Source organism: Chelonoidis abingdonii, chromosome 19 (genome assembly GCF_003597395.2).
Source record: "Chelonoidis abingdonii isolate Lonesome George chromosome 19, CheloAbing_2.0, whole genome shotgun sequence".
NCBI lineage: Eukaryota > Metazoa > Chordata > Testudines > Testudinidae > Chelonoidis > Chelonoidis abingdonii.
The window spans coordinates 27,730,767-27,745,091 of NC_133787.1; positions in this window are offsets into that span (position 1 = coordinate 27,730,767).

Sequence of the window (14,325 nt, forward strand, 5' to 3'; positions counted from 1 at the left end):
TATTATGTTTGAAGACCTATGATTCTTTCCATCATCATTAACTGAACGATGCATGTCTTCTGTACATTAATCTAAATAAATAAATACATCTTAAAACTCCAGTATCTATAATCTGGCTATATTCTTTTCCAAGTTATCTAGTAGTCCTGCTTTCATAATGGTGATTGAGGAAATTGTCTCTCACCCCACCATTTCTACTTGACATTTCTCATTTGACACATCTTCTACACAAGCAAGTATCAGCACTGTCAACATCTATATAGCATTCTAATCAGAGACATTGTTTATGTGCTGTAAATGCTACTGAATAAGAATCAAGATACCCAACATAAACAGTCTGCAACTAAAGACATAGGACGAAATTCTCTGCTGACCCAGGAGGCCTCATTCACTACTGTCAGCAGAAACCACAGGTGTGGAAACTTTTTCTTCGGTGGATGCACAGTGTACAAGTCGCCTAGAAATCTTTTCATTGGGTACATTTCTTAAAGTGGGTAAAGAAAACCAGGGAATGCACAGTGAGAGTAAACCCAAGAAATGAACTGAGAGAGTCTCTAGACAGGGGCTCAAGGCCATCAAAAGCTACAACGCAGTTACGTAACGATGATAGGAGGAATTTATATGGTAAACTTTATGAAGGAAGCTCATTTTCAGAAGTCATTTGAAGGAAAGAGAGCCAGCCTTATGAGGTGCACATTAGATGAAAGGCTGTTAAAGCACATGGGAGCCATGAAATCAGCTGCATAATAGGAAGTGAAAGAAGAAAAAGGAAAATATTGTGCACTGATTATTAACAGCTAGAGATGCAACCAAGAAGAACTGTTTAAACTACCAATCAGGGAGCCTTTATGTATATGTAACTTTTAGCTAGGGATATACTATCCGCACCACTACAAAAGTCCTTTGATGGGTGTTGACATGTTTTTCATATCCCTGAAAATTCCATATCTCAAAAAGCATTCCATATCTTTAGGTTTTTAATGGAGGGAATGTGGACTTGTTCCCCCTGTATATTTTACTTAATGTACCATGTTTCTTATTATTCTTGGATACCGATCATCAGCATATCTGCTAGAACTAGGGGTGCGGCCGCACCCTCTGGTTTGAAGTGGTTTCCATCATACACAGGGTTTACAGTTTGGTTCAATGGCTCTCAGCATCCCCCTATACAAATTGTTCCAGCATCACCAATCATCAGTAGTGTGGTTGGCTTTTTTTGTTTTTAAGAACAAAGAAGTAGCACTCTACTAGCCTCTTGGAAGTCAATGTAAGTTTTGCCATTCACTTAAGTGGGATGAGTGTTTTGCCTGAAGTTTCTATTTTTTGGCAGTGCTGATATAGACTGAATTTTCTGAGAGTCTGAATGGGGAGGGGAGTGTCTGTTTTAAACTATTATAATTTTAATGGTTTTATTGGAAAAGGGGTAATCCATATAAGTTATGAGAACAAACCCCTTTTGTCACTATCAAACCTTTAGAAGTTGTGCTTGTGGTTATGAAAGTAGTTCATAGCAGCTATTAGAGAAACTAATACCTATCACCCAGTTTAAATTGATCAAGTAAAGCAACACTGAGAAAAAAACAGAGTCATGATAGCTTCCTGCATTTCTGGTTGGCGTTTAATATAACTGAAAAAAACAGAAAAAAAACCGAGCATCTGAAGTTATGGAAAGAGGTGAATTAACTGTCTGAACACTGACACCTTCAGTATGATAGTCAGCTGGAGGCTTAGGAAGATAGATATTAAGACTGCAGTCTCCAAAAGATTAGAAAAGATAAACAATGCAGAAAGGCAGGAGAATAAGTCTACATTTTCGAAGGTGAGCCATATTTGGTGTTGTGCTTTACAGGATCTGGTCCAGATCCAAATGTATCAAATGGAAGCCTGTCCATTAACTTCAGCATGCTTTGGATCAGGCCCATAACTCCGCAAAAGCTTAAAAAATACACCAAATGTGTAAGTTTACAATGTTATTATTATCAGGAGTAAAGATGGGTATATCTGTAGTTCTGAACACACATCCTCTATATCTTTTACAAAAAGAGAAACTATTGTTTATATAAGTAATTAAGTTGATAGATCTAGTAACTACAGCAGGCTGCGAAGCACCAGAAATTGTAAGTTATCCAACTACAGAAGGAAGGAAAGTGGTAAAGAAAAAAGGGGAAAGAAAAAAAAGGGTAAAGTGATACAGAGCTGCATGGTACCAGTGACAGGTGAGTTATATTAATACATACTTGGGAAAGAAAGATAAAAGTAAATATCTACAAAATGTTGGTGAATATCCAAGTGAGTAAAGAATTGGATTCACTTCACTTTGTGCATTTTTAATTCACTTTTTCATAAATATTCAAGAGAACAAGCTTACTGCCCCTGTTTTTATCACAGTGGCTCCCACATTGTTCAAACCAGGAGTACCCCCACCTTGTGCTGATTAGCACCTTGCTCCAGGAGTAGTCCTATTGGGCCTTTTTGAAGAGTAAGGCACTACTCCACATGAGTAAGGCTAGCAGACCTCTGGTCTATAGTAAGAGCTAGTTTCATAGCCCAAAGAACTTCCAATCTAAGGGCTAAGATTCTGATACCCTTAGTGACACTGAATAGTACCTTATTCCATGGGCAGTCCAAATAAAATCAGAGGACAGAGATGTGATAGAACCAGTGTAGCGCATGACAGAGATCCTGTGATAGAGCAAGGAATTGAACACATATCATCTAAATCTCAATCCATTGCGTTAAGCATAAGACCATCCTTCCTGGCAGAAATGTTCATAGAAATAGTGAATTTGATAAACTATTTGCAGAAAAGAACATTTTGAACTGAAACATGAGTACTCAGGTTGAAATCTATAGTCTAAGGTTTATGCTCAGGAATCAGTCAGGAAACAGAAGCATGCCCGATGTCCTGTTTGTTCAAATCACATCCAACTAAAACAAAGCAAATTTGCTACTAAATTGTTCCCTAACAATCTATGGGCCAAGAGTCACTTGTCAATATTATTTATCAAATAATTTCACCAGATATAACAGATATATTTGAGAAACCTGTAAAATGCTTGCAGACAGCTGACCAACATAAAAAAAACTTAATTTTGTTGACTAAATTATTCACCATGGACAAGACTGTGTCTTTAAGCAAGATACCTGAATGAAGAGTGGTGTGGAAGGTGCTTCACCACAGGAGGAATTGTGACTCTTCTACTTCTTCCTTGTTCTGGGGGAGTAATTTGCCTCCACTGTATACCAGCCAGTGTCAGGATGCAAAAGAGATTCCTTCCCCCTTTCAGGGTGCATAGCCCACTTGTTTGTTCAGTTATGCTGCCAAAAAGAGGGGGGGAAAACAATGATATACTTGTGAGATTTTTCTCAGCCTACACCATTAAAGTATTGTCATTTTTATTAGTTTATCTTTCTAAATGTAGCTGCTGCTCTTACATAGATCCTTTTACTTGGTGTTACTAACATGCAAAGAGAGTAATAGCCAGCTATCTAATCACAATGCAAAAACCTAGAAAAAAGTCAAAGTTCTGGAGCAAGCCCTCGTAATTCATACTAAACAAAAGGCTTTATAATTCCAATACTTCATTCCTTTGACAAACATTATACCAAGGACAGAAAATGCCCAGAAATTAATCCATCATTCTGACACAGTTTTTAATGAGAGAGAAATGCCAAAAAAAAAAATCCATTATCATTGTTATTCAAAAACTGTAATATCATGGACCAGCTTAAACTGCTGGCTAAATAATGTCTTAGCTACTGCTTTCATGCCTGTAAGATTCCCGCTCATTAAACTTTTTAAAAACATATATTAAAATTTATTTTGTCCAGATTATTTATAAATGAGATAGGCATGGGTATATTTTATTTTATTTTTTTGTATTTTAAAGCATGAACAAGACAAAGATACTTCTCTTTAACTGTTTTTGAAATGTTCTTCATTTGACTAAAATACAAGGTAACAGTGTCCCCCAGTGGCCAAAGGGATTTATAGGAGATACATTAACTTTATAGAAGCCAGGTTCTATAACAGTCAATAAATTGGGAGCTATAGATTCAGGGTATTGCATAAACCCTCAACTTCATTCCCACCTAAAGCTATTCCATAAACAAACAAGTTCCAAGCCCAGAGGCCTGCAGACTACAGCATGGACATAACCTCAGACAAAAGTTGTGTTTAGGCAAAATAGCCTAGTGTCCAGCACACTGGACTGGAATTCAGGAGACCTTTGTTCTAATCCTGCCTTTACCATTCACTTCCTGAGTGACCTATGGCAAGTCACTTTATCTATGTGTCTTGGTTTCCCTATCTGTAAAATGGGGATAATGATATTTACTTTGAGATTTACTGGTAAGAGCGCGATATAATTATTATTTACAACCAGTAGTGAAAACAAGAGCCCTTGTCATACATATATCAACTTCTTATTATAGCATTCACTCCTACTGGAGGATAGGTCCATCAAAGGCTTTAAGCCAAGATATTCAGGGATGCAACCTCATGCTCTGGGTGTCTCTAAACCTCTGAGTCCCAGACAGTGGGACTGGATGATTATTGCCCTGTTCTGTTCACTGGCCATTGTCAGAAGACAGGCAGGAGTGGCAGGTTTGTAGTAATTTTGGTGGTGCCCAGAATTTGTCCCCTCAAACTCTGTGCCCCACCTGCCTAAGCCTCTGGGAGGGAGTTTGGGTGGGCAGAGAAGGTCTGGGGTGCAGGTCCTAGGCTGGGACAGGGATTGGGGTGCAGGATGGGTGAGAGGTTGGGTTCTGGAAGGGAGTTTGGGTGCAGGAGGTGGCCTGGGGTGCAGGCTGTGGGATGGAGTTTGGATGCAGGCTGGAGATGGGGTGTAGGCTCTGAGCGGAAGCTTGGAGATGGGAGGGGTGGAAGGAGGCTGTGCAAGCTCTGGGAAGGAGTTTGGTGGCCAGTGGGGGGCAGAAGGAGGGGGTGCAGGCTCTGGGAGGGGATTTGGGGGCTGGAGGGGGGTACAGGCTCTGGGAGGGGTTGGGAGGGTGCAGCGCTTACCCAGGGCTCCTAGGCAGGGCAGGCCAGGCCAGGAGTCTCCATGTGCTGCTACCCCCAGGCACTGCCCCCGCAGCTTCCCATGCAGGGCACTTGGGGCAGTCCACAGACCCACACCATCCAGGGGCCGCAGGGAGGGGCCGGCAGCCGCATGGAGTGAGCAGGGAGAAAGCCGTTCAGCTTCGCTCCACTGCCAGTGGTGAGTGGGGACCCCAGGCTGTTTTAAATCATCTGAGGGATGCATGAGGGGTTGCAGGGGCGGAAGTTGGGGCCAACGGAGAGACCTGGACCTAAACATTGCTGAAGCCAGGAATATTCTTGGTGCCAAAGCACCTTGAGCCCATAGGACTCACCACCCATGAAGATGAGATACTGGGCTAAGAGGGCCCATGGGTCTGGACCAGCATGACCATTCTTATTTTCTTTCTTTCCTTTTTTGTTAGATTGAAAATTAACATTTTGAAGTAATCAGCATGAGTGCATTAAGCAGTCATCTCAGCCAGTACTTAAATGCAAATCATTTGAAATGTTTAGATGATTCAAGAGCAAAATATCTTTAAACGTTTGGCACAAATTTAGTGCTTGTGAATTTGAGGAGCTAAAGGCATAGACTTGAGCCAGGTACCGCAGAAGTAGGCACTGTGACAACCTTCCATGCATCTCTTTCTGGCTTACATAACTGAGGCACATTAGCAATTATTCTTCTGAGCATAGATTGTCAGTGGGGTTTTCCTACTTCTGACAAACGGGCATTAAAACCACAGTTCTCACATGCAACCTAAGAGCCTGAAAAATAGTGTACTCAACTTGTACGCTACCTAATAGCACAAGCCATTGGGATATACTATGAGTGAGCTGGATTCCTTTTAGGAGCTTCTTAAAAAACTGAATTTCACATCTGTAGCTAATAAATTTTCTGACCAGGGACTTTTTTTTTTGGAAGCCCATCTTTTCTATATAAAAGGACACAGGTCTCAGCAGTGAACAGAGAAGAAACGTACTGTTGTCTCTCTTTGTCCCAAGCAGCTAGTCAAAGCTGGAGTTGTTCCAGCTGGAAGTAAACTTGATGGAGTCTGGTATTTTCTTGGATACAATTTTGTTTATTTAAAAGCAATATACTAAATCCCGCTTCTCCAGATTCAAGAGGAACCAAGAGCAAAAGAAGCAGTTTCTTAGCATACAACCTCAAGCCTCTAGCCAACAGACCCAAAAGCTCGCTTTCTAGCTTTTTCCAGGTGTGTTCATCTCCTTGCTTGGTTTTATTGCCTTTTTCTTTCTCTCTGTCCTATCCATTCTGAGTGTCCGTGTGTTGCACATTCCACACACCCACACACAGACATCCAAAATACAAACAATCCTCAGCAAAACCCCTCTATCCATTCAGTCTAAACTCTTGGGTAGATTTACAATCCCCGCCCTTTTTTTAATTAACTCACCTTGACACCTAGATGAAGGGTGCATTCACACACAATCTAAAAGAGATTGGTGACCAATGAGGTCATCAGTACCTATACGCATAACAGTATGAAATAATAGTACTGCGCTTTCCATTGCTAGTAAATTGCCTTACAAGCAAGTGGAGTTCATGTTTAGAGATTGACCATGTCAGTGAAATACCTGCTGGGTGGCAATAAGCCTGCAATAAGTTACACCCAGCCTGAACTTATTCTTGACACAGAAAACCTTCACAACCCCCTTAATTAAGGAAGCTCGGCCAGCTGTTCTGTGTCACAGACATACTTTTGATCGGTCTGACCAAAGACACCTAGCTCAGCGTAACCCCAAATCTTTCACATGTAGCTAGCTAGCTCAGGAAGGATCAAAGTACAAACATGAATGACTGTCTCTGCACAGCATGACATGTATCCTGTATCTCTAGCACAAAGCGTGGTACAGTTATATTATAATGCAACAGCATGAATCTCTTTTCTAAGGGCTGCACAAGTTGCTGCAGATGCTAATGCTGCACCAGGCATGGCCCCTCTGTGAACATTAGAGAGCCCAATTAATTGCAGTATTGTCGTTAGCTGAATTCTATATCTTTAAAGTAATTCTTTTCAGATTTGCATATCTGAAAAATTGGCTCCTCCAAGGACGTGTAAGTTGGGTATGTAAATGTATCAGGGTGGAGAGGGGAAGAGTAAAGTACTAAGGGAAGTAACCTGACTTCAGAGGAAAATTATCCCAGTGCTGCAGCAACAACAGCATAAGGGTTTGTTTTAGTTATTATTAGAAATCTATTCTGGTCTTTTAATATGTATGAGCAACAGCTGCTACATAACAGCAAGTGTCTGGTCTTGATTCTAGACTATTCCCCAAATCAGTGCTTCATGACATTGTCAAATATGTTAATATTCCCTCTTCTCCCTTCCCTCCCCCACCAACCATGACAAGCTCATCACTTCTTTAATCAGGAAACCACAATTTTTAAATGTTTTAAGATTCCTACATTTGTTAGGATCTCAAGACTGAAGTTATCCTTAGTACAATTTAGTATTTCCCCCTGATTTCTAAGAAACAACGAAGAGTTTGGTGGCACCTCAGGAACTAACAGATTTATTTGGGCATAAATCCATGCAAGCTTATGCCAAAAAAAGTCTGGGAGCCTGTAAGGTGCCACCGGATTCCTCGTTGTTTTTGTGGATACAGACTAACACAGCTACCCCTCTGATATCTGATTTTTAAGCATATTCTACCTTAAATTTTGTTCCTATTTCTCATTGGAGACTTAATTTTTAATGACTATTTAATAAAATAATTAATAGTACCTATTTCAAAGCACTTCACAATCATTAATGACAAACCTTTGTGCAGCAGTTTTTCTACAGCAGAGGCAGAACTATGGCTGTGCTCTCAGTTACAACTTTGTGTGCTGTGAAACTGGCCATTCCTCTTTATAACTTGTTCTTCTACCTCTTTAAGAAAGTTAGTATTTTGTTTATACACATAACATGCTAAATAGAAAGAAGATTCAGAATCATGTTTTTTACATCAAACTGATTTTCCTTAAGCGTAATGTACAGTCAAAAAAAAATCTCTTTCTGAAAGCTTTGTTGGAGAGAAAAGAGGAAAAAATCATTATTCCCCCCCCCCAAATATTCAATATTTTACAGCTTTTGTCCATCTCTATCGTTAGTTGAAAAATATGAAGTATTTTATGAGAATTGTCATGATTTCCCTGTTGTTTTTTAATTTCAAATTTTTGTCAATTTCAACATTTGAAAGATGTTGACCAGCTCTACTATCTGGGAGAATTTGCAATCCAAATGGGAAAGTTACACCTTTTTTAGGGGGGAAGAGGGGGGAGCAATATTGGTGTCTCCCATTCAAGGAAGCTGCTCTTTGTGTCTTAGGGCCTGTCCTCACTACCACACTATATCAGCGCCACTGCATTGAGTCAGTCAATCTTCATTTGTCACTCTTACCGCAGGATAAATCCTGGCCCCGCTAAAATCAGTGCAAAACAGCCATTGACTTCAATGGGGCAGAATTTTACCCATTCTCTTTAATAGTACTTAAATCTCATTTTTTGTCTCCCTTATCTCTGCTCCCTTCTTTCATCTGGTGCAGTTTCATTTTGAATAAGCAACCTAAGTAACACAGGACAAATCTCTAATCTCTGCATCCTCTGCTGCTTCTCATTGTTGAGTGTTGTTGACCAACAAAGTCACTTCATGCATTCTGTATGGGAAATTACTTATCATGGCAAGTGGACATAGCTGTTCCCCAAAAGCTCTCCAGAGTACAGAGATTGTTAAATGAGTCAGATAAACATGGCTACAGCCTCTTTAGTACACCTAGACACAAATACTGGGTGTTAGTGACAGTGAAGGAGAGAGAAAATTACAGACCAGTATATGAAACTCACTGTACATTACTTTATATAGGGTGAAATAATATTTGTTCCATCAGGGAGACAGAGTTTGAAAAAAAAAACCCTTCCCAGCATCTTGGAATAGAAGCAACTAGAGAAATAAAGCAGGGATTTGTCTGCACCCTTTTCATGTAGGACTTCTCAGGCACATGGAATTGTTTCTCTTCTCCACCCATCCTCTGCCCAGTATGTGATAGGAGAATTAAAATTAATCAGTATGCCCAGCCAATAGATACCACAGTAGACTAATTATGCATCAGGCAAAGTCCATGCACCTTAAAGGAAAAAATTCACAGAATTCTCTATTCCTGTTTCGCTCTCTCTTCTAAACAGCTTATACACTAATGCAAAGCTTCAGGTCCTCCTCTCAGTATCACATTAATGCTCTAATTAATTATGCATATAATATTGCTGAATAATTTTACATTTGAGTGAATCACAATCTGCTCATGGATAAGAAATAGTTAAATGTCAGATCATTTGTCTGCAATTAATTATTTGCTAGCCCTTCGGCAAATATGAAACTAAAATGGATTTTCTTTCTTAGATATTTAAGTGCTAAGGAACATACCCTTTCTACTACTCGACACAGAAAGGTAGCGCCTCTGACCTGAAAAATTCATGCTGTTTAACTTAGCTTGTCCATTATTTATGAAAAAGAGTTTGGTCTCCGGCCTAGTAAATAAAAATTTACAATGTTCGTAGCAGCGTGTGACTCAGGAGTGCATCTTTACACTGACTTTTTGCACATCAGACCAGCTGTGTCTCTGTAAAATGGTTAAGCAATACAATGATAGAGTTTCAAGCCACTTTTTCTGATCATGCTCTTCGCAGTTACATCTGAATTAAATAACCATTTAAGACCTGATCCTGCACACACTTAGGCACACACCTACTTTTTTTGTGATTTTTTCTTATTGCTTAAGAAACAGACAGTGAAAAGTACGAAAAGACAAATGACTTATAGCTTGTAAATGTTTCTAACTACTGCATGTGTCTCAGCTCCAAGAGAATGATGCAGTCCCACAATCTTACAACTTGTCAAATGTGTAAGACCAGATGATATAAAATCACACACTACTACATAGAGAAAACTGGGAGTAACAGTAATGAAACAGGAGACGAAAGAAGAAGGGGATAGGAGAGGAGAGGGGAAAAGAGGAGGAGTTAAGTGGAATGGAGTTCTGCATTATTTGAGCCATCTCAACATTTTTTATCCGTATGTATCTTTATCCATATGTATCTAGAAATGATTAACAGACTCTGCCAAGAGAAGTTTGACGGGAAAAGCGCTGCAACTCCAAGACCTACAAACCTGTCCCATAAACTGGAAGGAATGGCAAAGAATTTGGGCATCTCCAACCCCATGTAAATGGGAAAAGGAATCAAGAAGTGAAGAGTATCTAGAAACAACTGCCAAATTTCTGTGAATCAAAATAATTGCTTTCAACAGCAATAAGCGATTTTATCTTTGCCTTCTATCTCAGGCAGGTTTAAATAGCACTGCTCTATGCTGGGCATACTCCTACTACTGCACACCCTATACACTACTGCATAACATTTGTACAACATATGACTTGTGAGTTATCATATGAAAGCTAATAACACACAGGAAATTAATATCATTGTAAAATGCATGTGTTAACATTACATGTGAAGTCCCTCTATATAATGTTTCGGGAACATATTGAAGACAAAGACAGCCTAGCCTAGGTAAAGGTGATCAACAGGTTTTCTCCAGACAAAGGAAAGAGCCTGACACCTCAAATCATGGGTGGCCCAAATTCAATGGCCTATTCATTTGTATAAGAGGTTTCAGCAGGAAGAGAGAATTTTCATAGTAGCAACTACCAGTAGGGGAGGAAACAGCAGGGAGTCTTATCTTCCAGACTTCCAGACTTCTTTACTCAGCATGAACTAATGAACTTTATCTGGGGGTACCTTTCAGAAGAATACATTTCAGAGAGTCACTGGACAAAAGAGGAACAAAGAACCCCACTTTATCTTTCATCGAAGGAGACAAAGGAACAAAGCTCTTTGGACTTTGTGGGAGATCATATCCAAGGAGGTGGTCAGCGCCTTAAAAAGTAGTTGTGATAAGAATCTCACCTTCAACCAAGACTGGAATTTTGTCAAGTCTTGGACACTAGAAAACTTTTTTCACTTTTATTTGTTTGTAACCATTTCTGATTTTATCCCTTACACTTGAACTCACTTAAAACTTGTTTTACTTTAATTCTAAATCAACCCCTGTAGCGAGGCGGTGTGGCTCCCCTCCTCCTCAGGGAGGGTTGAGCCCCGTCAATCATCCCCCAGGGCGGAACCACTGGGCGGAAGTCCCACCCCTCAGAGGGTCAGGCGGCGACCCGGAAGGATAAAAGCCGGGTCCCAGCCTTCAGTCAGAGCCCAGCCACCGGCAGGAGTGGACGTGCTGCTGACCCTCATCACTGCGAAGCCACTGAGGCCAGAGGCCGGTACCAGGAGCTGCCAGAGCTGCCCCACAGTCGCTACGACGAGGAGCTGCCAGAGCTACCTCGTCCCTACTACGGCCCCGAGGAGCCTCCAGACCAGACCAGACCTGGCCCGCCGGCCCGGAGGTATTCCCGGACCTACCGCCCAGCCCTGACTGGGAGGAACCCATGGTGCTGGATGCCCCAGCGGACCAGGTAGGATCCGAGGGGGAGATTGGAAGTAGCCCGGGGGCAGCTGACTACAGTCAGGCTGCAGAGGGCCCTGTGCCTATGTCAGTGTGTTTCGGTCAGGATCCCCACTGATCACCACTAGCGGCAACAGCGGCTAATAGGGCCCCAGGCTGGAACGCAGAGAAGTGGGTGGGCCTGCGTTCCCCCTGACACCCGTAACCGGGTGGCAGAATCCCCCTTCACCCTGACCTAAGGAGGCCATAGTAATTGCCACTGCTCTGCCCTGCCCCAAAGGGCCAGAGCTGATAAACTGCTGTGTGTGTTTGGTGCCCCACCCGACCCAAGGGCTGGGCCCCTATTGACTTTGCCACTGCTCTGCCCTGCCCCAAAAGGCCAGAGCTGATAAATTGCTGTGTTTGTTGGTGCCCCGCCCGACCCAAGGGCTGGGCTCCTATTGACTTTGCCGCTGCTCTGCCCTGCCCCAAAGGGCCAGAGCTGAGCACTGTTGTAACGGTTTGCCGGGTGCCCCGCCTGAACCAGAGATGGGGCCCTGTTTAACTGTGCCGCTGTTCGGTCCTGCCCACAGGGCCCGAACCGCCGGAGTTGACTGCGGTCCCGAGGTCAGAGGCCCTTGGACGACGAGACGAGGCCGGTGTGGCTCCCCTCCTCCCCAGGGAGGGTTGAGCCCCGGCACCCACACGTCCACAACCCCCTCATGTGTTTGACTTGACGTGACCATTAAATCCACAAACTCTAATGTGTTTGACTTGAAGTGACCATTAACTCCAGTTAAAGGAACAAGCTGTAGTGCTTTTGTCTCTTTAAAGGAACAACAAACCTTATTAGTCCTCTAAATGTTCCAGGAAAGGGCTGCACATTTCAGAGCAGACGGTTTTGGGGAAATTCAAGAACAGGGGTGTGTTGAGGGCCACTTGGCTAGTAGTAACCAATGTTGGTGGAGACCAGAGTCCAGCTGCTGAAATCAGAGTTTCTGAGCTAGGGCTGCTTAATACACAGAAATACAGTGAATGCTTGTATGCTGGGTGAGAGCATCCAGGCAGGGAGCGACAGTAGCAGAGTATCTTAAGGTACTCAGGATTATAGGACAAATATTGATAACCTATCATTGGTCTCGGTTAAACTTCAAAAATGACAATTTTGCAAAATCATGCCTTGCGTGATCATTGCAGCCCTCAAGAACCAATGTCCCAGAAGGCTTATGGTATCAGCAGACTTAATGAGATCCAGGCTCAACCAGTTTAAATTTTCTGGCAGCTTGGTGGCTCAGTGGCATCTGGTGGGATTTTTTTTTGTATGTAAATTTGTTCTTCATTGTGAGCCTCAGGATGTTTGCAAGGTTTCTGTAAGTGAGCTTGAAGGGCTTGCTCATCAGAGCTTGAATTACCAGTAGGTTCCCAAAATCAGTTTTCATCTTGGGAAGGGAAGAGAATTCAACGGCATCAAATAGAAATCTCTTGTACTTAGTGCTTTCAGAAGCATGCTGTAAGTCTTGCAGTATAGTATCCTTAGCATTTCCATTTGAATTCTGGAGTAGTGCATCATGTGTGTCTAAGGTTTTTTGTTTTTTTTTCCTTTGCTGGAGCAAATGCAGCACAATTGCAAATACATCTTCTGTGAGTATGCACCTTAGCAAGTATAAAGATTAGTAATCACACAGAGCAGCCATTTCATGAAGAGTGACAGAGCCAGTGTTTGACCTTCATTTATAACAGGAAGGACATCACATTTAGCATTTTATACAAAACCCACAATATTCACATTTTGTAATCCTAGCAAATTTATTGCTTTTTGCTTATTTCACCAACACAATTACACCACGTCTAGTCATATTAAAGTAGGCTTTGCAGCATTGGGTAACATAGTATAGAGTGGCTGGGTTATTTAATTTTCCAGTATATTTACTACTAGAATATTGGGGAAACCTATAAAGATGACACACAAAAAACTACATTAAAAGAATATTATTAAGGTTGTAATCTCAACCTATGAAAAATTAGGAAGTGCCAGACTAAAGGCTACCCATGCAACCTTAATTTGTCTCTCTAGTGCATATGCAGTTATGATACAGCCTTTAATTATATTCACATACTATCTTATATAATCACATTCTATTCTTCCACAAGATTCCTGCCTCATTCAGTGCACAAGATGGGCAATGCTCACATAATGAGTAGCTATTCAGTAGTTTGTTTTCTCCTTATTGTTCATTGTTTGACCCTAGGCCTTATTTACTGCTCACTATTCAAATCCATCTCGGAAGAGGGAATGATTAATTTCCCCATGGGATTTTCCACGGTGCTCATCACTGTCATATCTGAGTGCTTCTCAAACAGTAATTTATCTTCACAAAACCCCTGTGAGTTGAGGGGTGCTCTTATCCTACTTTTATAGATGCGGAGCTGATGCACTGAGAGGTTAAGATCAGAAGTGGCTACTGATATTGGGTGCCCAATCAGAAATGCCTATGGCCTGATTTTTCAGAGTACTTAGCGTTACATAGCACTTATATATTCAAGCACAGATTCTACTGAATTCTATTGTAGCTGTTAGTGTTCAACAATTTTGCATATCAGGCTCCAGAGCCTCAAATTGGGCAACCAAAAATTGAGAAACAGACAATTAGTGACCACATGTGCAAAGTTTGGTATTATTTATTTACTGGGAACACTGTGGCAAAGTCTGATAGGGTGCATAAACACCACACTGGAGAGGTGGGGGGAGGAACAAGTGTAGGCCCAGGAAGCTCGATCCCAGCAGGTCTCTGGGCA